General features: G+C 43.2%; 1 protein-coding gene and 1 non-coding gene across 3 annotated transcripts in view; both read left to right on the forward strand.

The window, feature by feature from the left end:
- Positions 1 to 24,833, forward strand: part of Maf (MAF bZIP transcription factor) — a 348,691-nt gene that overhangs the window by 110,678 nt on the left and 213,180 nt on the right. The gene's annotated exons all lie outside the window — the stretch shown is intronic.
- LOC115031870 (U6 spliceosomal RNA) lies at positions 4,614 to 4,720 on the forward strand. Its single transcript, XR_003837506.1, has one exon. It is a non-coding gene; the product is annotated as a U6 spliceosomal RNA (small nuclear RNA).

Below are 24,833 nucleotides of genomic sequence, written 5' to 3' on the forward strand. Positions count from 1 at the left end.
TTGTGTAGACAGCATCCCATAAGGTTAGATGCACCTGGTTGGATGGATCTCTTCCAAGGAGTAGTTCAGGGTCTCCAGAGCGTGACTCTGACACATTATTTTTTCTTTCCTACTCTTCTCTCGACTTGCCCAGTAGATGGTGAAAGAGAAAGAAAAGTGTCAAGCGGAAAGCATGCACGACCCAGCTTGGAAATGAGGTGGCCATCCACTTCACTTTACATTCTATTGGCCAGAACCGAGAACATTCTATTGGTAGAACACACGGGAACTGCAAAGAACTCGGGATGCCACTGTTTTCTCAGAATAACTTCTGGTCTCTTCCCCAGAGTTACCAGGTCACCAATATTGACCAACAAATCATTCCTCAATGATTTGTTGAAGACGCAGCAGTTTCTGATATGCCTGCCTTTCAAGCCCACCATGAACTGAGACATAGGCTGTTGTTTATGGGGTCCTGAAACCAAACCTCCTGGCCAGCCTTATGCAATCCCAACTCTGAGATGCCATGCCAGACATCCAACCCCCAACCTGCCTGATCTCCCCTATAGTAAAATTCTCAGATCACCCATTATAATGCCAGGTATAAAAGAGAGCAGGTTGCCTGGTGAGAGGAAGCCCATTCCTAAGGGATACTGTTTTCTTCTCCCATAATAGCCATACACCTGACCTCAGGCTCTAGGGGAGCCTCCCCCTCCCGCCTCATTCTTCTCATCACAATCTGGGTCATACCAGTTTATACTTGGAGTTAGCTCTTTTTATATTATTATTTTAAAAATCCAAAGCAATTAAAAATATGTTTTGTAAAAGAATCCCTTTTTTAAAAAAAAATTGTCTTTTACCTCAGTGGGGAATTCTGCCTGCCCAATTTTAGCTGGAAAAGAATTGAACCCGACAACATGTTACTAATTGGGGAATCTGTGCTGTCCTTTCTGTGGGGAACAGGGTTTCAACAGCCTTCCTGCCCTGTGTGGATTCTTCAATTTATAGAATAGAATCAGACCAGAGACCAAAAGGGGTGTTGTCTCAGAGACAAGGAGCAAGGTGGAGGTGGTCAAGGTATGTTTGGGGATGAGAGCTCTAAGTTTGTTAATCTTTCACCTTGGATCTGAAACCAAGTAAAAAAAAGGAAGACTTCCTAGATGGCCTCCCATCTGCAGGCCAGCAGAGAGTGGTCAGAGTGATGGATCCCTCTACACATGTAGCATGTAGTATAGGATTATAGGTACAAACCTCAGCCTGGCATCTGAGTGTGGAAGCAAATTTTAAAGCTGATGTCCCTTCCAATCTTAAAAATGAGCTACCTACCTGTCATACATATCTAGGAAATTATAGTTGCTGAGTTCACAGAACCCACATAAGGATAGTGTTGGGATACATTGGGACAGAATACAGGTTTACTGTAATGGGCCCACAAAGGTGCTAGCCAGGGTCTTCAGTTTGATATCTGGTCACACTGGGATGACAGACAAGATTACTAGAATAATACCCAAGTATGCTGATGGTTCCCCAGCCATGCTAGAATATTATACTGGAGTGGCTGGTTCACAGGTCCACCTGAATTGTTTCCAGACCCATAGAGATGGTACTCCAAGGTAACAGAAGACCACAGCATTGGCACCACAGTCCTGGGATGGTACACCACAAAAAACAATATTACCCAGGTCTCTTGGGGTGGTTTCAAGAAACACAGGGATAAAGCTCTTGTATACTAGGATGGAACACTGGAGTGGTATACAGGTGATTCAAGATGCTACACTAGTTCACTGGGATGGCACAGGCCAAGATTTGGTAAACAGAGAGGCTAACCAGAGTCTAGAGAAGGCCTCATTTTAGCCACCTCCAAGACTCACTTCTCAGTGTGTGACCTTGGCTGATGTTTCTCTTCCCTCAGATGGAATCCAACAATGAGGCACAAGTGCAGAATAGGCTTTGGGACAACCCTCAGGTTCCCTAGCTCTGTTTCATTGCTCAGAGCTCTCTGATCTTAGGTGGCATCCCAGGATTCCATCTGCACGGCTTCCTCCTTTCACTGCAAATGTGGAAACGGAAAGTCTTCTCTGCAAGCCTGTAAAGTGTAGACAAAGTGTGCAGTGCAAAACTCACAAACAAAAGCAGAACTACGGAAGGCTACCGGACGTTACAAGTGGCCCTTCACAGCGATAGGGCAGGAAAGCAAGGAGGAGGAATACTTCGAGTTATTCCACAGACGAGTTTAGACATTTGAGCTGCATTATTTAATGTAGTGCCAAGACATTAGGTAAGTCCTTATTACAACCCTAATCTTATCTGTAAACGAGCATTAATACTACCTAACTGACTGTGAGTATTTTTTTAATAAGTTGCTTCTATCAATAATGAATTTCAGGAAAATTGCAAAATCTCCTATGAGTGGGCTGTGGGTACAGCTCAGTTGATGCCGTGCTCATCTGCCATGCACAAGGCCCCAGACTCAGTCCTAGCACTGAATAAAACTCGGTGTGATGGTGCATGCCTGCAACTCTACTACTCTGGAAGTAGAAGCAGAAAGATCAGAACGTTAAGGGCCTCCTTGGCTACATAGAGAATTGGAGGCCAACCTGGACATGTGACCATACCACACACACACACAACACCTCCTATAATAATAATAAGGAGAGAGAGAGAGGGAGGGAGAGGGAGAGGGAGAGGGAGAGGGAGAGGGAGAGGGAGAGGGAGAGGGAGAGGGAGAGAGAGAGAGAGACTTTAAGGGGGGGCACCAGAGCAGGACACAAGTCTAGTTTCAGGTGTGCAAGCACCAGAGATACAGAAACCTTGACCTTATTGGTCTCATGATAGGAATATGATAAATTCTGGGCTATCCCTACATGGAAACACAGGATTTTGCAGTAGTTTTCCATAAGAAAATATGAACACTAGGCTCCCTGGGCTGGACCCCTTCTCCACTCTGAGTAACCTGCATCCAGCTGATTCTGCTGGAGAATGGAAAAGCTACTTCCATTTCTGTGCCCAGGTGCTCCGTGCCTTTCTCCTCTCTACAGATCCGTGCCTCTGTGGCTTTTGAAGTGCTATCATTCAGCCGCAATAGGCCCTCACAGTCATTAAAATGATCCAGTGGCACCTCATCCCAAAGAAGAGGAGTGTCCTTGACAGCTGTGGCCACTGCCAAGTTCAAATTAAGGTAATTACATCAGTTCCCTCCTAGGTCTTTTCAACCACCACCAGTGTCTGTCCTTGCTCTCCGTTTCCTGGGGTGTTCTGGAGACTTCTATTGGCCTTGTCAGAAGACTTTGACCTGGAGGTGTTGCTCGTCAGCCACATGAGAATATTTGAACGTCGACTATATAGCATCTAATACTCTTACGATGGTAGAGTGGATCAAGGCTTAGTTCTGCGGCTATTACCTTTGGAAATCATATTTTAAAAGATCTTACTGAGGAGGCTTCAAAGCAAGGAGATAATCAGTTCTGTTACCTGAAATTACCTGAAAGATGGTGACAGCAGTTCTCTACCACGTTGTTTCCTGACTGCTCCCCCACTGTTGTCGCCCTTTAACCACAGTCATATCTTCTCTGTCCTTTCTTCTAACACAGTACACACTTTCAGTACCTCGGTTGTCCATTTGTGCTTCTCACAATGATCCTAAGGGTGAATTTCTAGGATTTTGAAGAAGAAATCATAGGTTATGGAAGATAAGACCTCGCTGGGATAAAATACAGTTGGATCAGACATTATACAGAAAGTGAGGGGCTTGGAACACTCAGCCCTAGCTAGGATGTTTCCATCAATTCCCTTCCCCCCAGGGCATGGGAAAGTCTGAAGAAGAGAATAATGATAAAGGCTCAGATGAATTCTCTGAGACTGGAAGAGCATGCCCAGGTCTGCACAAGATCTCTGCATGTATGATATGGCTTCCAGTTGAGTGTTTCTATGGGACTCCTGAGTGTGTGATCACAGTAGATCTCTGATTCTTAGGTCTTCTCTTGAGCTCTCTTCCTTCTGTTTGTTTTGTCCAGTTCTAATGTGTTAGTTTTTATTTTACCTTATTATATTTTATTTTGTTATATTTTTATTTTATTATTATCCCTTAGAAGCCTGTTTGTTTTCTAATGAAAGACAGAAAGGGAGTAGATCTGGGTGGGCAGAGGAGGCAAGGGAGGCACTGTGAGGAGTAAATGAAGGGGAAAGCTGAGTCGTATGCTTCGACAATGAAATCTTATTTGAAATATAGCTCAATAAAGATATAATTTAAAGGGGAAAAAACAATAAAATTACATAAAATTAACTGAAGAGTTGGTTGTCCGGGGACAGATTTAGCAGGTCTTATTTTCTCTTGGAACATGCAAAGAAAAGAAGCAAGCAATACATAAAGCAATGAGAGGATGCTACTGTTCATAACAAGACAGTTTGTTTTATTGATAAGGTGTGTATTGCCATTAGGCTATGGCCTTGGGTGCTTTGAGAGATCTCCTAACATCCAGCTATGCTAAGAACATGTCCCCTATAGGGATGTAGAGGAATTACGCTCTTTGATTTCTTCATGGTGGACAGCCCTGGCATGCACTTGTGGATCCGGACAGTGCTCAGGGCTTTCCTTCCTTACCAACAAAAGGAACAAGTAACAAGAAGCAACATAGGTGCTCGCTTCGGTAGCACATATACTAAAATCGGAACAATACAGAGAAGATTAGCATGGCCCCTGCGCAAGGATGACATGCAAATTCGTGAAGTGTTCCATATTTTCAACATCTGAAATGTAAATAAAGAAAATATCTTAAAAAAAAATCACAAAAAAAAAAAGCGACATAGACTCTCACAAAATCAAAGCAATAAGGAAAGGGACAGACATCCTAGAATTGTGATCTGAGCCATTTATTTCAACATGAGCCTAAGTTTCTACATTCTTTTCTCAGTTTCCCCAGATTTATAGGAGGGTCAGGTGCAAGAATGATCTGTCAGGCAGACAATACACCCATGAACAGCCTCCCATCTTCTCTGCTCCTCTCCCCTCCCTTCCCATCTCCTGGCTTAAGCAGCTTCCCCCTCCACCACTGTACCCATGCCCATCTCCTCTCACTCTCAGTTGTGACTATTAGCTCCTTTTCCTGTTGTTATGACAAAAAGCCAGACAATACCAACGTAAAGATGATCTTGTGTTGAGGATACAGTCCATCATTGCAGGGAAGACATGGTGCTGAGGGGAATAAGGCAATGGTCACATTGTACCCACAGACAGGAAATGGGAAAAATGGTTTTGGTGATTTTTTTTAAACAAAATCCCAGTTGTTTGATTTTTACATATAGGTAAAAATCAAAATTTTATGTATTATGCCAGATACAGCTTAACCATCTTCGCCTTTAACAAAAGTGGCTCCTAACATCTTTGGAAGTAATAATGTAAAACATGGAAGGGTGACACAGAGCACAGCCATGTTTCCATAGACCAATTTTCTTTGGTGTCATCAGAAGGGATTTCCATAAGGGAACAGCCTTTGAAATCTTCCTTAAAGATTACAAACAATGCTAGCCCTCTCTGCCTTTTCATCTAAGTTTCTGTCTCCCACCCGCTGGCTGTTGCTATCTCTCTGCTGACTCTCTCCTCACAGTTAGGGGAGGTCTATTTTTTTTTTAAACTAAACAAACTACCTCAGTGGATTGATTCCTGAGGAGGAATGTTCAACATCATTTGCTTGTGTCTCTCAGACCTGAAAACATGACCAGAAGAACTACACAAAGGGCAAAATGTGTAGGGTGATTTCTCTCTCTCTTTTTTTTTTTCTCTCCCAAAGATCTGATTTCTTTGTATTTAAAACTTAACAATGTCATTAAAGCCCTCCCCAGATCAGCTATTTCTTTAAGTGTAAAATCTATTTTAGTGAGGAGAGCCCGTGCTATGGCTAAGCCTGTCCTTTTATTGTCTGTCCGGGCATGCTGCTCCGCTGCAGGTGGATAATCAATCAATAATGTCATAAAGGCAGGCTCACCCTGTGCCTTCCCCACAGTTGGCTCCATTGTGCCCATACTTTCAGGGAGAGGATAAGATCTGTGTGCCCTGACTTGTCTTGGATCTAGGAGGCCCGTAGCTAGTTCTCACTTGGTTATTTGTCTGACGTTGTGGCTAAGACCAAGTGCCCTTTCTCTGGGTTTGTCGAGTCTTTGTGAAGGGAACATCCGTTGGCCATTTGAAGTAGAGCAAGAGTACCCCAAGAGATGATAGATCTGAGTCCTTCCTATCTGGGAGATGCAGGAGTTGTGCCTTCCTTTCGGCACTCCTCATGGCACCGTGCAGGACCGTATCACAAGATGACCACTGCCAACTTCTGCAAAAGAGACTAAGAATCCCTTCTCCCTATAAAACATAATGTGAACATGAGAGGGGTTTTCATCCTGGGATGGGGCAGTGTGGTTCATTGTTGTGAGTGAAAGGTATGGATGGGAGGCTAGAAAAGAAGGTATACTCTATCCATAATTCCATTTCTTTCTTCATAGGCCATCATGAAATGTGGGCACGATACTGAAGCTCATCTTTTGGGGTTCTTCAAAGACCTTAATACAGCCTTCACTATGGGGTTTTACATAATTATAGAACATGTGCTGTCCATCAGAATGCATACTCCATCAGGGTAGGAGCTGGGTTCATTACTAGGGGTGGCACCAATCTTTATTACAAACATGTTTACTCACTGGCTGGCTGACACTCTCCAGACCTGCAACTGACACTTCAACCATCCATTTCCTCACCAGGACAGATGTTTTCTTCCTTTTTTTATTAGTAATGTTATGAATTTAGATAGATAGATAGATAAATAGATGATAGATAGATAGATAGATAGATAGATAGATAGATAGATAGATGATAGATAGATAGATAGATAGATAGATAGATAGATAGATAGATAGATAGAGAAATGACAGAGTTGTATGATTTTTATCTTCTTCCAAGTTTAGAACACTTCTGCTACCCAACAGTGTAACCCATAGCCATTAACAGGCTCTGCCCACTTCTTCCTTTACCTGAAAGTTCCTGACAAGTACTTGTCTACTTCCGGTCTCTACAGATTGTTTGTTTGTTTTCTGGACATTTTACAAAATGAGCTTCTAGACATATACCTGTCTCTGCCTTTTCCCACTTAGCTTACTTTTGATTCTCAAGGGTGATCACTATGATGTCTTCTATTGGGAAATCCCACACTGCTGTGGAATGTAACACATTTTGGTTATCCCACATGTGAATTGTTGCCGTGGCCAGAGGCAGCGTAAGGCAGGGAGGAGGTTCTAGCTGATGGTTCTAGTGGGAGAGACCATAAAGGGTGGGAAGGTATGGTATGGTGTCAGGTGCCGGAAGCTAGCTGCTAATATCGTACCTGCACACAGGAAACAGAGTGAGCAGTAAGTGGTATGAGACTATAAACTCTCAAAACCCACCCCTAGTGATACACTTCCTCCAGCCAGGTTCAACCTTCCTGCAGTTCCATAGCATCTTCTTACCATACTAGCAACCAAGGATTGAGTATTTAAGCACCTGGGCCTCTAGGGGGACATTTCCCATTCATGCCACCACATCCTTTCACCAGTTAGACAGTTCAGTGATTTCCACCTTTAAAAAAAAACAAAAAACAAAAAAAAACAAAAAAAAAAAACCTTTGGTGAACGCTATCACTCCGGATGCCTTCCCATAAAAGTCTTTGCATGGAAATATGTCTGAGACAAGGTCTCAAGTACTTCACGCTGACCTTGAACTTGACATGTTCCTAAGGATGACCTTGAACTCTTGACCCTTCTGCTTCCACCTCCAGAGCACTAGAGTTACAGGTGTACACCACCATGTTGCGTGAAGACATGGAAGCCAGGATTTCATCTATGCCATGTAAACACATTTCTTATCAATGAGCCACATCCCTAGCCCTGGACATGGATTTTGTGCCATGTGGGTAGATTATGGAGAGTGGCATTGCTGGGTTTCTACTGGCAGTTTGTCATTTTACCAAGTGACAGGCTAGTTCTCTTCTGCATCTTCAGCCTTTGAGCTCACATAGGGCATGCTGGAAACTTTATCCTCTCCCTACCTGTTCCTGAAAGAGTCAATCAAGATGCTCGTATATAATGACTCCTTTAAAAATGACACCAGAACTCAGGGAAAGGAAAGGATTCAAGAAGTTTCCTCAGAGACATCTGAGTTGGGTAGAACAAGAGAAGATGGCTATAAGTTCTTTTTTTTTTTTCAGCAAGGAAGCTGTGCTTTGTCTCAAATCTGAGAAAGAAATTATGTCTGTATTCAGTAAGAACATTTCTTAAAAATAAGTGATTTTGTTCATTCTGCCTTTAGGGACTTTTTGTCTTCAATGGTAAACACAAGTTTACACAATAAAGAAGAAAATGGGTCACCCAGAATGTGATATCACTGACTTTGTCATATGTCAGCTAGTCCGGATCAACACTCTGCTATCCCATCATGCCTTGGTTACTTGTAACTGTGAAGAGAAACATGCTGACACTTTGTAACTGCAGTTCTACCAAGCTATGTGATACCTGTGCATCTTTTAGGGCCTGTAAGACAGGAGAGAGATCTCTGCAAGTTCCTGAGTAGAGAGGCTCTGCTTGTCCACCACACAAAGTAATTCCTTCTAGCTCCCACCCACTCTTGTCATGCCTTCTTCCTGAGCTGGTATACAAAGGATGAGCAACAAGGGAGAGAAGGTCATCTGGAAAAGTCCAACAGGTATGGACCTATAAAATGACAGGCAGCCATATGTTGTTGAAGAAACACCACCAAGAGGATTGTGGGGACAAGCAGAATAGAAAAAAAAGTGATGTTTATAAAAGTTATGATGGCACTGGCTTCCACTGAGAGACTTCCTACTGTCTCCTGAACATTGCATAGTACTCTTATCTAGCTATCCATACTCATCCACCCACTGACTCACCGATCCATGTATCTTAACCAACTATTGACAGCTAGTGACAGGGGCCCAGTGTTTTGGATGCAACCTCTTGTCCTTTCTCGGGCATGAAGCCATCTGACTTGTGCCAAGCACCTGGGCCAGGACTTGGTGTAGAATAAGAAACACAAACTCATGCAGAACCACGCCTGCCAGTCTTCCAGGCACCAACCATCTTTCCATCCATCAGCACAGGGATCAATTCTGAAGTCCGAACATCATCTCTGACAGCGAAGCTCTGGCTTTCCATGTCTCTCTGTGGACAGCAAGCAAGCCACCCAGACCTTTAAATCTCATGCCTCTCAGCTGACAAATGGAGGCAAATGCGTTAGTACTTATAGGGGATTGTGACAAAGTCTATTTATTTAGTGCAGGTTTCTGAGTTCAGCAACATTGACTGTTGTTGCAGGCAGCAGTATTGTGCTTACTTTTGAAAATACGGACTTGTATTCTGGGAACTCGTGTTGGGGTTCGGGTAACACCCTCAACTTGTAGAACCCTTTCGGCAGCCAAGGCAAAAGGGAAGGCCCTGGTCCTGCAAACACAGTCCTGGGTGGTAGGAACCTCTGAGTTTCAGGGGATCAGGCACTATGGCCTGACCCTCTCACCCCCACCATGTTCTGCCAGGAAAAAAAGGATGGGCGTCTCTGCTGGCAAAGATCCAACCAGCACAAGTGTCAAGGTTCAGAGGACACAGGAAAAGGACATTTCAAGGAACTTCCTACTTCCTCAGAATGAGTGTTCTGGTCTCCCCAGCTCACATGACCTCCTGGAAAACCCTTTACCTTCTACAAGCAAACACATCCTGGAAGAATGCCAGCGTGGGTCTTGTGAGGGACTAGGGTTCTCCCTAAGTATCCTGACAGGGTCTGTTCCTGGGGAGGGAAAGGAAATAGGCACACTTCATATCTGCAACCCATGGTGACATCTGTTTACCCTGTTAACGCATGCTCTAAGAGTCGAGGCATCTTGTATCTGTGTGAGAGCAGTAACGGGGGCCTGTGCTTTGAAACTCTTTGTGGATCTAAAGGAAGCTCCATAGGTAAATGTGCTCCCCGAGCAGAGAGCGTATCTTAAACACTGTAACCTGCTGCACCTGCATAAAGTTCGGTGAAGTAAGCAGGAAAAGAACTTCATGTGCAGAGAAATAAGCTTACTCACCCAAAAGGCCACACAGCTCAGAGGTGGGAAAAGCATTCCATAACGGATCTTTTCTGGTCTCTGAGTTCGCAGTCTTTAGCATTAGGACCAGGCTTTCTTTGTTTTCTAAAGAAACGTGGGGCCTTATAGCCTAGAAGGTTTCTGTTACTACTCTCCAGCCATTAGAGCACAGGAGCAACAGTTGCAAAGGAATAAACCAGGCTGCGTTCTGCTCGGTTTAGGAGCAAGCCTGGGGCACACCTGCATGACGGTAGGGGACACAAGTCTGCAAGCAGGGGGCCGTCTATGGATTGTCCAGAACACTGTTTTCTTGCCACAAGATGGCTACAGGACATAGGCGCCTGTGACTGTTAGAGGCCATTGAGCTGAGTTCAGGAGCTGCCATTGGACGGCTCTCTTTCCCAGCAGCAGCAGCCCTGACCCAGAACAAAAGTCCGGGTGGTTTACAATGCTCCAGGGAACACTCACGTCTCTGGATTTTATTCCCTGTCATCTAGATTTTCTTGTCCTCAGACATCACCTTTCTCCCACCTCCAAAAATTCAAACCTCCCTGTGCATGGCAGAGCCTTTCCATTATCTGTAACTTCCCAGAATGCTCTGCCTGCTCCTCAAGCCCCGCCCCTCCTCCCTCCATCCTGGCTTGCCCCAGGGAAACTGGGCCCCACAGGTTAAGGATACATTTGCCTTGAGGCTGGAGCCCGCTGGGGCCACTCCAGACCTGTTTCTGGGACGGCAGGTGCAGCCACTCACTGACACCAAAATACATTCCTGAGGCGGGGCAGACAGGCCAAACAAGTGCAAGGCTCCCCACTCCAAGGACTAGGCTTCCTCCAGAGGACACATTTGCCTGGGAGGACACCCCAAGTGCTAATCCTCTCATCCAGGGCATCTAAGCATAGTCAGCATTTTAGCCAGGGGTTGGCCCGAGGCACGGGCCTTCCCCCAGTGGCTTTTGGCCAGCCCAGGGCACCAGTAAATCACACCACCCTGAGAGGTACTCTTTGGATTCTGCAGCTGCTGAAGACTCCTCTGTGGGCGACATAAATCAGAAGCTCACCCCATTTTACCTGCAGCTTCGCCCCCGTCTCTGAGAAGATGACAGAGGCTGAATCCAGCTGGGCCTGGACAGCCATGGCCGTGGTCTCTTTGTCAACTTATTACCTGAGATTTATGCATGACGCAGCCGGGTCTGCTCAGTGACACATTCTAATTTAATTAAATTTCTGTTGGATTGATGTCTGATCAATCAATAATGTTAATGTTTTTGCAATTTGGAGATTAAATTATGCTCAAGCCACGGCAACTCCCCAGCTACTGATTTCACAAGACTCCTTGGATGGAGACTTGCTGGCCTGCATTCTGCCTTCCTCTCTTCCTTTCTTCTTTCCCCTTTCAAGCTGTTATTTTTAAGAGCCTAGCCCGGGGCACTCAGGATGGAAACACAGTTAGAAGCAGTAGTTTACAGGCCTGAGGGAACTTCCGCTGTAGCAGGAAGCCAGGTGGGGTGCACCTTGCAGGGTCTCAACCCCTAGTTCCTAATGAGCCAACTCCAGCACCAGCAAAGCTGGTATTGATGGGCCTAGGAACCTCACTCTGATAACTAGTAACTAAAAGGTCAAGAGACAGTGATCCGTGGAATGACCTGGGTTCCGATGGCATTTGCAAAGTGTCTACATTTAGGCACGGGATTTCATTGGCTGATGCCTCCCCGTTTCTTAATCCCCAAGATCCTGTGTGTTTTCCTGTCTGGGAGGGTATAGGTATAAATTGGTGTGCATATGTGGGCACATGCTTGTGGAAGCCAACTTCTGTTGCCAGTCCTTTTAGACACTGCCCATTTGTTTGTCCATTCCTTTGTGCGTTCATTTAGAGACATTCTCTGCCCTGGTTCTTGCTGATACTGCGAGGCTGGCTGGCCAGCAAACTCCACAGATGAGCCTGTGCCTAAGTCTTGTCTCTACAGCCCTGGGATTATAAACCTATACCACCCAGAATTGACTCATTCGTTCTTAAAAACGCAGAGCAAAGCAGCCAGCTTCCTGCTCCCTCCCAGCTTCTCTTCTGGAGAGCTTCATGGGTGGTGTGATAAACCAGACAAGGGAAGGCTTTAATAGAGGTATTTGGTGTAGCTAAGAGCATTTCTTTATGAAATGAAACTGAAGTCCGCAACAATGACCAGGAAGTAGCAAGGGCAGACGGATTTGACAAGCAATCCTTGTAGGCCATTTTAATGTATTTATTTTCTCAGTCTTCAGGCCCCAAAGGATGTTTTTTTTTTTTTCAAAGTTTGAAAGCAAAAGAACCACATACAAATATAAAGAGGTCTTTCTACATAAATTTTAGGACAGCACTTATCAGGGGGTTGAGGAAGGATGTATGGGGGTAACGACTGAATTAGGTCCACCTCAAGCTTGAAAAATCTAGGCTTTTCAAAAAATCCAAGTCAAGGACTAGTCTACTTCAGGATTCCATCCAGACCCTTGGGTAACAATTCCTTGGAAATCATCTTGTAGCTGTCTTAAGTCATTGAGCAGCCACATTAATTTTGACACGATTTTCCAACATGGCCTCCTAGAGCCGAGTTCAGTCTGCAAGGCGAGAATTCTCTAGAGCTGAATGGGACTTGGGGGAACAGCCTTTATTCTTTACCATCGTGTGAAATTCTGAGTTTTAAATCATCCTGTATTCGAGTTCATCAAGAACATTGTACCTGCAGAGACGTGTCAGCTGGAAAGTGAGCTTTACTGTTGTCAAGTTGACAGTGGGGGTCTTCTATAGCAAGGGCTGGGGTGGGGGTGGGGTGTTAGGTATTAATATAAGGAAATGTTGCTCTATTTGCCCTCACAGGTCTTGACACACTGGAGTGGGATGAAGCTAGTCCTCTCATGTGATACCCCATGGCCACATCTGCAGACTTCAGTCATTCTCTACAAGACTGTCCTTGTAGTGAACCCAGTTGCTAATTCCCTAATTGCATACAGGAGCCTCGTGCTTCCATCCCAAAGTTAGTGCTTACGTGGTCTTTCCACGGTGAGCACGATCCTTGCCAGCCCTGGGGTCTGTTTCTCATGGGAGAAGGTGGAAGCAGAGAGGGGCCAGAGGCCTTCTGCTTTCCGCGGTCATCTGGCCAAATTGCATCATCGCCTCCCAATCTCTTCCCTTTCCTCTCCCTCCAAACTTAGCTCAGAAAGCCCTTGTTAAAATTGTGTCCTTCACATGTTTTTTTTTTTTTTTTTTTTTGCAAGCCTCAGCTCTTCTTAGGGTTTTGTCTCCCAACACCCTTCATATAGAAGCAATGTCAGTTTGCATTTGTGGGCTCATGCAGCCCAGAATGGCACACCTGCAGAAATGACTCAATTAGAGAGAGAGAGTCTCATGTGTCGCAAAGTTTGCAGTGGGATCATCTGTGTCAAGGAAAAACATGTTAGGGCAGGTTTTTGGTTTTTGGTTTTTTAAATCAAATATACATTTCAAGAGACTGCCTGGGACTGGAAAAATGGCTCTGCTCTTGCAGGAGACCCAAGTTTGCTTCGCAGTGTTCCAAGCAGACTTCTGGTCTCTGAGGGCACCTGCTTGTATGCAGTACACATTAGCTCACATAGGCACACAAACACACCCATTAAGTAAATTAAAATAAATAAATAAATAAATAAATAAATAAATAAAATTTTAAAGCTCTTAAAGGAGTAGAAGCCTAAGTTTTTAAACTATATACGTACATTTTTAAAATTACAACCCAGACTCCACATGTGCCCCACCCACCCACCGCCCCATGCTCTTTACAGCAGATGCAGGCAGAGTTTGCCTTGACCCAGACTCCAGGAACTTTGCAGAATGCTCAGTGGCAGTGTCCTCGATGCACACAACATAGGGAGTGACCTGGCCTGGTAGACAGGCCTGATGTGGTCTATAGCACAGTACAGTGCAGTACTGTGCTGTCCCTGCTGTAAGCATAGAACTTTCAAATCCAATTTTTAGTGGGTGCTAACAGAATGCCTTCACATTCAACCAGAAGGGAGCCTTTGGGGATATCAAGTTGGTGTGATATTACATGACCAGCAAGAATGATCTTAGGAAAACTGAAAATCAGATCAGGTGATTCCTTATTCCTAGTTCAAGACCACCCAGTGCTGTTGTCCCTTGCTGCACTGTGAGCCCAAGGCTTCCGCAGTCTCCATAGAACCATGTGATCCAACTCCTGCTTTCTCTCCAAGCCTGCTGTAGCCTCTTCTGTCTTGCCCCATGTGCCCCTCCCTCTGCAGACTTCAACAAGTCTCTGTTCCTTAAACAAGCTGAGCCCATCCCTATCTCAGGCTTTTGTATGCTGGGGATGGATTTCTCCCTCAGGTTTCTGGGGCTGCTTTCCTCACTGCACAGCTTGTACCCATGGGCTTACACATGCATTCCCTAAATGAGAGCTTTTCCTTTAAACATCCCCTCTATCACTATGTTCCAAGACCCCATGTGTCTTCATGACTGTAAGCAATGCTCGGATCCTGACTTCAATTTTACCCATCTCTCCCATTGACTAGAAAATTTTAAGAGAGGCCCATGATCATTCTGTCCAGCTCACATCAGCATCACCAACAGGCAGAGGGACAAACATTTCTAGATCAAGTGGGCGTGGTCAACGGGACAAGCTAGCATGGCTGAAACAGGGGACATTGGCTTTGCACTGCTGTCTGTGCACACCTGTGTTACACATGCATGTGTGCACATTTCTGTCAAGAAGAATGCTTGCCCAGGAACTCATCTGTTAGATCAGGAAGACAGTGTTAGCTAGGTTGGGAAGTTTTTGTTTTAAACTCAGATCAGTGAGTCTAAACCCACAGCATAGAAATTCACATTTAAGGCATAGGTAGATTGATGCCTGTGTTCAAATACTCCCCATCTTCTGTTCACTTGGGCAAGCTACTCACCTTGCTGAGCTGTGCCTCCGTTTTTCAGTGAATGGAGGAAGAAATCTCCCTTGTAGTATCTCCCTTGTAGGATTCTTAAGAGGAACATTATACAGCAGAGTAGTTTTCACGGTGCCTGGGAAGAATAGGGGGATTAGTTGGCTCCACCATAGGTGCAATTACTGTCCTTATTCCCAGTCTCAAATCAAAGCAGAAATCAATCAATGAGATGGCTCATTGAGTCAACAAGCTTGCACGGAGCCCAGTGGTCCGAGTTCAGTTACCTGGATCCACCTAGTGGAAGGTAAGAACCAACTCCTTTATGTTTTCCTCTGGTCTCCTCCACACATACACTCTAGAAGCCCATGTACACACAGAGAATGCATTATGTGTCAATGTAAATATATTAATATTAATAATAACTAAGTAGGATGGAGGATTTCTGAGGTGACTTGCTGCTGAGGGATCTGAGTGGTCAGGGATGGATTAGTGTAATAAATAGGAGGGGAGAGTAAAGAAGGCAAGTAGCTCTTAGAACCTGTCTTCATCAACATCTTGCAGATACTGACAGGGCCCTTCTTACTGAGCATAGTCCTCTTGTCCTCGCCTCCTCCTAGGAAAGCCTAGAGGACACTTCACACTGATGGCAAAGTTTACTGAATGGATAACAAGTCATATAAGAGAGAGCTGGTAGAAGACACTCAGTGAAGCAGAGACTTGCTCATCTAAGCATGCCCTGCATCCTTCCCAGGTTGTTTTCTGACAAACCACACAGAACTAGGAGTTCTGTCTCTTTCTCCAACAGTAATCACACATGATAGTGCACAACCTCATCCGACACAGCTGTGTGCTTGACAACCTCACCCTTGTTCTTCTGGCATATCGATAGACAGGTGTTTCCCAGGATCCTTCAGTGTAGGGTGTGTCACATGCCCATGCTCAGGCCAACGAATGGCAGGGTCATGACACAGAGATCTTTCTGGTCTGATGCAGGAGAATCATATGAATTTCTTGGTGATTTTTCCTCCCATCTGTTAGATGAACTGAAATGACTTCAGTGACCAGGAGAATAACATAATGTGGAAGGAGACTGCCTCTCCCAAGTCTTCCACTGGAGGAGGTCCTAGGAGTTTTGAAGCAGCCCCCATATTTAAAGATCAAAGGAGCAAGAAATAAGTTTTGCTTATTAGAAATACATTTTTGTCTATTACAGCAACTACACTACCCCAACTAAATACTCTACCCTTGGTAAAGTATTGCCCAATAGCTCCATCACAATATCTTATCTATATAAATATTTTAAAAGATGGTGGGCAGCATTGAAAAGATAAATGAAAAATACATAAACTCTTACTTCTGGGAGGGCTACTGAAGCCATGAGTGTTAATTCTAACACAGCAACAGATAATCACCCATGCTTAGACTCACCAGTATACAGGAAGGAAGCAGTTTTAGTTCCCTAATACACAGGCTTTGCTCTGCCTGTATAAGATATGATGTGTCTAGAGAGAACCATACTGTGGCAAATGTAGACAGTATCAAAGAGAAATGAAGGGGGGAACATTTTAAAGGAATCACCTAAACAACAACAATTAAAGTTAGAAAATTGTTGTCAGGAAGGGAGAGGAATTACAGAGCAGGAGAAGAAAATCTCTTCAATATCTTAGGATAGAGTTAAAGGAGACTATGAAAGAAGATTTACAATTACAGTTTTTGAGGTACCCAAATAAGCCTTAGGGATTCCACTGCCCCATATTTAATTGTACAGTTAAGAAATTTCAATCAAGATACTAATTTGGAATTTTGTTTTAGTGACATGTTAAATTCAAAGATCACTGGGATAAATTAATAAGCAGAAGAACCTATAAAAATCTATCTGTTGGAGGAAGTTTTTAATGAAGAACTCCAATTGATAGGTGCAAGGGTGAGGTTACTGACTATTCTGTCTGCTATTTGAATACAATCATTAAAGAGATTGTAACATGGGTGAAATAGATGAATTCAGGAATGAAACAGACTACAGAGCCCCAAATGAAATAAGATACACAGGAGAATATGTATTGTATCATACAAGTAATATGCCGAATTAAGATAGAACAGATGACTGAGACAACTGGATATCTACGTTTTTGCTAGTTACCTATGTACATTTTATTTTAAAATTACATGAAATATTTAAAATTTTGGAATAAGATCTTGAGAGTCATATGTCAATTTGGTTACTGTCATGGCTAGTTTTAATTGTCAAGTCGATACAACTTAGAACCATCAGGGAAGAACATCTCAAGGAAGGATTGACTAGATTAGGTTGGCCTGTGGGCACATCCATCATGGGCTGTGTTCATTTCGTTGACTGATATGGGAAGATTCTGCCCCAAAGAAGCTGTGCCATTCCCTGGGTTTGATCCTATTCTGCATCATAAAAAAAAAGAAGAAGAAGAAGAAGAAGAAGAAATTGAGCTGAGCACAAGCAAGCATACATTCTCTCTCTCTCTCTCTCTCTCTCTCTCTCTCTCTCTCTCTCTCTCTCTCTCTCTCTCTCTCTCTCTCAATTAGACTGTGAACATGATCAGTTGCATCTCCCTGGTAAGATAGGCTCTACCCTGGACCTGTGAGTTAAAATAAGCACTTTCTCTCCTAAGTTGCTTTTGTTGATATTTTATCACAAGAGAGACAAAGCACAGTTACCACACACTGCAAATTATTTACATAATAAGACAGCATAGACAAGATCAGGAACATTGTTTTAGGGGACATTTCAGCAAGGATATGGAAACCTAGTGCAATGAACTCCCTGGGGATTTAGGGTATGTGTGTGGGTGAGGGGAGGTAACATAGAGAAACAACTCAAGACGCAAATGTCTTTTGATCATCATATTGCCACTGTAAACAAAAATGTGTTCATAGGCAATAATTAAAATATTTAAATGAGGTTGAAATAGGCAAAAGGAATAACAAGAAGGTTTTTGTTTGTTTATTTGTTGGGGGTGTTATCAGGGACAAAGGTATAAAGAGTTTGAGTAGAATGCACTGTTGACACAGTACATATACTCTTTTGAATTTAAGAATAAAATCTAGCCAAGACCCCAAAGACAAGCGCGTTGAAAATGGGCTTGGCGATATTGCTGAAAATAGTGAGACTCATAAGACTGTTAAAACAGCTGTGGAGATGGCTTGGTGGGTAAGGTGCTTGCTGCACAAACTTGAGAACCCCATTCATATAAAAGCCAGGTACAGTGCTGAATGTCTGTAGTCAGAAAGAGGCAGATCTCTGGAGCTCACTGGTCACCTAGGCTTGCACAATTAAGGGTCTTCAAGTTAGTGAGAGATCTTGTCTCAAAACATTAGGTGAAAAAAAATGGAGGAAAGTGTCTGACATTGGCCAATGGCCTCTACATATTTGCTTGAACATGTACATGTACACTCACATGGACACATGCAAACACACTCATGCTCACACACACACACACACACACATACACCCATACATACACTTGCACGCACACACATGCACACATGTATATACACACACTTGCACACACACATACACATGTACATACATATACACATACACACATACACACACTTGCATGCACGCACACATGCATAAACACACACATGTATATACACACGTGCATGCATACACATAGGCAGGAATAATAGGCAAGAGCTCTGAGAATGCTTCCTTTTGGATGAAGCTTAAGACATGGAAGCAGCATGGAGATGCAGGAGAACAGGCAATCACATAGGATATGTGTAGAAAGAACTTTAAACACTGCACAAGTATCCCAAGGGATGAGAACTCCAAAGGAACAGGGGGTGTCACATCAAGTTCAGGACAGTGCCTGTTGTCCAGAAGGTAGTAGAAAAAGGCCTGGCAGACCAAGATGTGAATGGAGTGTCTTGAATCTCCTGTCCTCAATCTGCCACCTATATTTCTATTCACCTATCTATGAATCCCTCACCTATCCATCTATCACCTATGTAGCTATGTTTCTATCATCATGTATCTATCATCAGTCATCTATCATATATCTACCATCTATCTATCATCTATTTATCATACATCTATCTTCTCTCCCTAATATCTATCTTACCCATCTATGTATCATCTAGCTATCTTTCATCTCTCTACTCAGCCATCTACATATCATCTATCTAACGTTTATCTATCAATCCATCCTCCTGTCATCTGTTTTGATACTTCTATTTATCTGTGCACCTATGTATCTATCATCTGTCTACTATCGCATCATGGTTTAGACAATGGAATTTTATATCAGCCAGAACTAGCTGACAGAGATGCATCCTATTGACTATATTTACCTCCTATACCAATCACTGTACAGAAGAATGGCCCCTCGTTCACCCAGTAAAAGAGAGACTTGAAATAGCTCACATGAAACATGAGCTCAGTGGATGTTAGCCACTGTTCCAGATGCTGTGTGGCTTTAGCCTCTTCTCAATAAAGCTGGAAACAGAAAAGAAGTCATGGGTATGGTTCATTTTTTAATTATATTATCATATTTGTATGAATGTTTTGTCTGCATGTATGTATGTGCACTTCATGCATCCAGTGGCCATAGAGATCAGAAGAGGTAGTCCAATGCCCTGGAAATAGAATCGGAGAGGGCTATGAGTTGCCACATGGGTACTGGGAAATCGAACTCAGGTCTTCTACAAGAGCAGCCGGTGTTTTTAAACCACAGACTGATCTGCCTGGCCCCAAAGCAATGTGTACATTTAAGATAAAAGGAAAAGCAGAATCAAGTCCCTTCATGTTTCTCTGCGTTTTTCAATGGACTATTTAGTATCTTTGCAAATCTCTGCACAGTAACACACTTCCCTGGGCCAAATATTTCCTAGAAACTTTAACCTCTGATAATGCCTGAAAAAGAAGTGAGCTATATTCTACCCTTTAACCTTTGCCTGGTGTACACAGTCTATAAAAATCTGGCTATCACAGTACATATCTTATACTTCTATTCTTCCTGGGTCAGTGAGCTCCAGGCTTAGTGAGAGACCCCCACCTCAAAAATCAGGTGGGGACTAATAGAGGCAGAAGCCAGATGTCAACCTCTGGCCTCCATACATGCACACGCAAACATATTCATATGCATATACACATGCCCACTTGGCAATGCCCACATACTGTTTAAACTTGAAGAGGGCCAGTATGTACAATGACATTCAACCTTCTTGAGCTGGCCACATTTGCTTTTTGCTTCACATTGTTGAGTCAACCTGGCCTCTCCCTCTGAATCTGATTTCTCACGGCATTCTAAATCATAGACATTATTTTCCTGGGGTATTAAACAATCAAGAATGTGTAAGAAGAAGAAAAAATGTACCCACTCATGAAATAGAGATGCAGACACATACCCTGGCATCTCTGAGGACCAAGTGGTTTCTGTCACGGGCACAGTACTCTTCTGTTGGTAATGGACTTTAACAGAGAAATCCACTCGGACTCATTCTTCTTTTAAAAGATGCTGAGAGAGGACTGTTCCTCCTCAGGCCTGAAGAGACAGGATAGGAATGTCTATGGCTTGGGCCCTTTCCTAAAACAATCTATGCCTAGTGGCAAAGTGCTAGGGTTAAGTGGTCAGATGTGAGAGCTGAGCATTTATGCTATGCTATTTGACTGAGCAATGATATACTAAACACACATGCATGCATGCACACACACACCAGCACACACAATCATAATGAATGATCTTTCTGTCCTTATTTTATTGTCCACATATTTAACAAAAACAACAAATTAATTGCACTATGAGCAACCATGGGGAATTTAGGAAGGATTGGGGATTTCTTAAAAATTTAAAAATGTGTTGCCATAAATATTTCAGGACTGTGAAAGAACAGGGCCCAAGTTCAACATAGCCTCTTCATACAGGGGAGGGAGCCATCGGCAAAGCTAGCCCCAGAATTCATCATCGGTGGTGGTGTTAGAGGCCTTGGTAAAGGACGTTATAACCTTCTGTAGGACCTTGACCACTCTGGGGTATCTGTCCCATCACTCCATATTAGGCATTAATTGTCATATGAGGGGGACAGAATGTCGGGCGTCAGCGAGCAGATTCTGTAACGTGCCATTGTATCTCCTAAGTCCCATGATCGCAAGTGTCGCCTAAGTCTGGGGGAAGCACATCCAAATGTATGTATGTACACATATATAATTTATTGGATGGCCGGCTCATCAACTATATTGGTTTTCATAGCCCTGCTATTGTCAGCGTATTTCAGATTGGATTTGCTGCTGACACGATTGAATGAAAAAAAAAATACTGACATTTTTCAGTATTGTACTTGACATTTTTAGTAGTGTTATTAGTCATTTCATTCCATGCAGGAACACTGTCCGAATGGGCTTATCCAAAAAAAAAAAAAAAAGTCAAAAACAAAACAAACCATACCCCTCAATTCCTCAAGTTGGAACCTAGAAGAGCCACCTGCTCAAGTCGGAAGCCTGAAGAGGTTTCTGGTCCCACAGTTTTCTTTATAATCTTTCATGAGGCTACGGCCCTTGGTGTAGACTGCTGTTAACATCTGTTGCACCGACAATTCCTGCAGAGTCGATTTGATGATTTGTTTAGTTAGAATCTTTGTATGGAAAGAATGGCCACTTTCAACCCCATCCTGATCAGCAGGAATTGATGATTTAAGGTTGATTTTCTCCCTTACAGCAATGGCCAGGTAATCTATAACATCTGGCTAAACCCCTGAAGGGTTGCATTTTGGCCCAGATTTCTCTGATGTCCTCATAGGAGAATTGCCAAAGCTATTATTTAAGTTAAAAATCATGCGTTTATATACATACACATGTGCACACAGAGAAGAATTTTGTTGGTAATAATTTACTTATATTCCATTTTCAGAATGCCAATAAACAATTATGGAGAAAGATAGTTGCTCCATATGTATAATTTAGCTATTAGCAAACATGTCATAGGAAGAAGACTAGAATCCAAGAATGGTCACCTCCTTAAGATAGAACCCCAGTTGCTTTCTGGTGAAGAGCAGATTCTAGGCAGCTGGCTGCCAGGGTGTGAAGGACTGGGTAGGCACACTCTGAGGTCATATTGCAGAAGACACTTGCTCAGCAAAGGGGACTCTGTCACCTCTTACTTAGCTTAGGTTGTGAAAAATGCCATCATCTACTAGAGTTGTCATAGTAGATGATGTGACCGTCGAGTTGTAAGTGACGTTTGCACTTGAGAATTTGAGAGGAATCAGTGTCCATTCAGCAATGCAACAGAATCTCCCAGAATATGTTTCTTAAATGCACAAGGACGCCCGGGGATGTGTGGACATTGAAGCCCAAAATCCTCGGCATGTTAAGTAAAGGACATGTCTATCTCTACCTGAATTGCCATCAAAATATAACGGTTGTTTTCTATCAATAAAAAATATATATCCATGGTAGATTGTCCCTGGAGATAAATCACCTTTTCCATTGAGGTGTTGAACAGGGCCCATACTGGGAAACAATACAGTAGAGTTAAGTAATAAGCTCACTCCCCATACAGCTCCAGTTAGGAGCGCATGGGACACTTTCTAGGGACTCATGTTGGGACATGGGCTCTGGGTTCTGTGGACACATCTGTGCACTAAACAAGGATGATAAGAAAGTAAATTGCAGATGGCTGGACATGCTGAGCATCGAACTCCCTGTTGTCCCCACAGAAGTGTCGTTTTCTGCTGGGTAAGTCTTTAATACAATATGTCCAGTTCATCTTACTTAGGATGGGTAGAAATAAGTATCATTCATTAATATAAAAAATAGGTTAAATTCTGATATGGAAAAAGTCTAGAAGGGATGTGGTGTCTGATCTATTCCCATTGTGCATATTTTTTTCAGTCTCCTAGGTTGATATGATGTAAGATTTGATATTGACTAATCCACCAGAGTGAATGTATGCCCATCTAATGGGTTGGGTGACATGAACTTCTGCCTTTCTGTCTGCCAATGCGAATTCACTGTCTTGCATTGAGAAATTATTTAATTTCTCAAGTTTCAATATCCTCTTCTGCAAAAGGAATACAAATAATAGAAACTAACCTTCTGAATCCTGTTGAAGTTAAATGAGATCAGGCTAGCCTGAGTCTTCTCAGTGTAGAGTTGGCATGTGGCACGATATCAATATTTTTGGATATCCTCATCAGGATGTTCTATGATGACTTAATGTCTACTGCTATCATTATTCCTAATGGTAATCAGAGAGACTAACCTTCAATAACAAGATATTTAACACCTTCAGTTTAGATGCAAATATGTATGTGTAATATATATGTACATGTATACACAAGCACACGCGCACACACATATGCCACATATACATATACACACACAAACACAAAAAGAGAGAAAGCATGTCTTCTTCTAATTCTTCAATGAATAGTGAATGGATGAATGTTGATCAGTCTCTTAGGACAGCTGCCAAGTTTGCTTAGGAATGACTTGACTAGAGATCCCTCTAGTTGCATGTAAGAGAACACAGCCTAAAACAGAACCTTCTGCCTTAGCTTCCCCATTGAGCCAGCTTCTCCCTGTTTCTTTTCTAGATGTCTTTTTTATTACACAGAATGCTTAGGTGATGCACCAATAAGTAGTGTATGAATACTTAATGGAGGTGGAATGAATTATAAATGGCACGGAATTTATCTCCACGGTTTCCTTGCACATGGCAGGATGGTCCTTTATCTTCTATCAAGACATAGGGGAGCCAGTAGGTGAGAAAGCATCTTGGTTGATAAATTCAAAAATTGTTACCGGATACCATCTTAGGTTACATGGAATGCAATACTATGTGGCCAAGAGGGAAGAATGGGACCAGAAAGGATAGAGAATATGATGCTGAAAGGAGAGAGAGTGGAATGGTCCCTAGGGGTACAGAAACTGCTGGAATGGAGAACTAATCTCAGAGGCTGCTAACAGCTTGGCTGTGCTGGGCTTACGACACACTCCTGGGATTGAGAACATTCGGACTTTTACAGGGACGCTACCAAACAAACTTGTATGCTACTTCTCATCCCTGAAGCCATCTGTCAACATCCAGCTCTGTAAACACAGTGAATACCCACAGAAAGGGAAGGGACAAGCCTCCCTATTACACAGACTTACTGTAACATTTATTCTCATGCTTACATAGCAAGCAGCTCTCTCACACATTTCTTCTCTTTGTGTACATTCGGGGTAGATGTTCTTTCATCTTATGACACTGCTGTCCTCATGTAGTGGGTCCTCAATGCTCCTAGGACCTTATGCCCAGGTCACACAATAAGTGGAGGTACCACAACAACCAGGTATGGGAGTGGAGTTGGCCTCATGTCTCTGCTCGCTCCAGTAAAAGAAATGTAGTGGAGCTAACCAAGCAGAAGAAACAAAGCAGAGCTGCAGACCAGCAAACACTGTCTGGCATGAGTCTCAAACCTAGATATATGCATATACAAATGCATGCTTGTGTTTATGGATACCAAGATGGTCATGGGGGAGATGCTATTGCAGAAAAGTCCTCTTGAGTGTCATCTCGTGAAGCTGTTTTGGAAATCACTGTTAAAGTATTGTATTTGCCCGTCAGTGGCAGAGCTTACGGTTATAAATCATCTGAATTTCTGGTAATAGTTCACTTGATTTGTGTCAGTATGGGCTTCCCTGTATCACATGTATAGTCAAAACTCCAATGTCATGGAGTCAAAACTCCAATGTCGTGTTTCCATCCACATTGAAGGTCTGGATGACACGGCGAGGCATGAAGAGAGACTCAGAGCAGCTCAGGCTTGACCCTGATGGCTGGTTAACACCCATCTGACTCTTTCTGGTGTGGACAGCTAGTAAATATTCTAAGACTCTGA

This window comes from Mus caroli, unplaced genomic scaffold (genome assembly GCF_978045245.1).
Source record: "Mus caroli unplaced genomic scaffold, Mus_caroli_1 scaffold_10, whole genome shotgun sequence".
Lineage (NCBI taxonomy): Eukaryota > Metazoa > Chordata > Mammalia > Rodentia > Muridae > Mus > Mus caroli.